Raw genomic sequence first — 1,382 nt, 5'->3', positions numbered from 1 at the left:
TTTTTTTTTAAGGTAAATGTTAAATGGGTGTCATTTCTTGTTTCTGTGGATGTCTAGTATTTTTTTAATTGTTTACAGCACACTTTGAATGATACATTGTAGGGACTCCAGATTCTGGTATCTTCTTCCAGAGAATATCAGTACTTGTTCTACTAAGCAATATGATTACTAGCCGATGACCTTGAACTTGTGTAGGACTGGATTTATGTTTTGTTTAGGTGGATCTTTGGAAAGTCCAGGGTGTTTCCCAGAGTTCTCTAACTTGGTATGACTCAACCTGGAAACCCTGTCTCCTCTGTTAATCTTATCAGGGCTTGGCTTTAATATTTGCTAGGGAGAGTCCAGAGTCAGCCTTACACCAGGGTGTGTTTTTCACACCTAAAACAGCATCTCTGGAGTATCAGCTGAATGCTCTGAGTGCTAGAGTTACTTAACAAGGCCTGAATCCCAATGTTGACAGTGCTGATCTCTAGGATCTATTCTGTTTTCCATCTTGTAGCATCTGTAATCTGGTAAGCCTTGGATAGCAGCTCTCTGTACTTAAGGTGCCCTACACTCAGCAAATGACTCACCTGGGACCCAAAATGGACTTCTGAAAACTGGCATCCTTGGAGCTCTGCTCTGATGATTCGGCTGCCCTATTTCGATCTCTGCCTTCTCAGAGATCACTCTGCGAACACTATGTTCTGCTGGGATTCCAGCTTGCTGTACCATCATATCATTTCCCGAACCCTTTCTCAGGGAATCATAGTCTTGCCCTACCTCTGTCCAATGTCTGCTTCACATATTTTATCTGTTTTTATGGTTGTTTAAAGTAAGAAGACTAATCTGGTGATATTACTGGGTTATAGTTGCAGGTGCAAGTACTGAGTTCTTTCTTGCCAGTGACTTTAAAATGAAGGATTTTAGCGGCGCCTGGCTGGCTCAGTTGGTGGAGTAGGAGACTATTGATCTCCAGGTTGTAAATTTGAGCCCCATGTTGGATGTAGCGAGTACTTAAAAATAAAATCTTAAGAATAAAATGAAGGATTTTAGGGGTCAGGAGAGCATGTGATGCTTGATCTTAAGGTCATCAGTTTGAGTCTCATGTTGGGTGTAGAGATACTTTTAAAAACTAAACAAAATTTTTAAAAAGCGCTTTCAAAAAATTAAAAAAAGAATGAAGGATTTTACGTCGATTATTGATTTCTAAATAATTTTAATATTATATTCCACGTTTACAAATGACCTACCCCAAGGGTTTTGTTTTTACTTTGTTAACAAATGAGAACGATCTGGGACTGCTCTGGGACTGCTCTATTCTGTCAGCACAGTGACCCCCCCCACAGGGGATCTGGGCTTAAGTATCCTGTTCTCTGAGCATATTCCCATGCTTTAGCTTA

This window comes from Crocuta crocuta, unplaced genomic scaffold (assembly GCF_008692635.1).
Source record: "Crocuta crocuta isolate KB4526 unplaced genomic scaffold, BGI_CrCroc_1.0 scaffold620, whole genome shotgun sequence".
In the NCBI taxonomy this organism is placed as follows: Eukaryota; Metazoa; Chordata; class Mammalia; order Carnivora; family Hyaenidae; genus Crocuta; species Crocuta crocuta.
The sequence above is the reverse complement of the archived record's forward strand: the minus strand, read 5'-3'. Positions refer to the sequence as shown.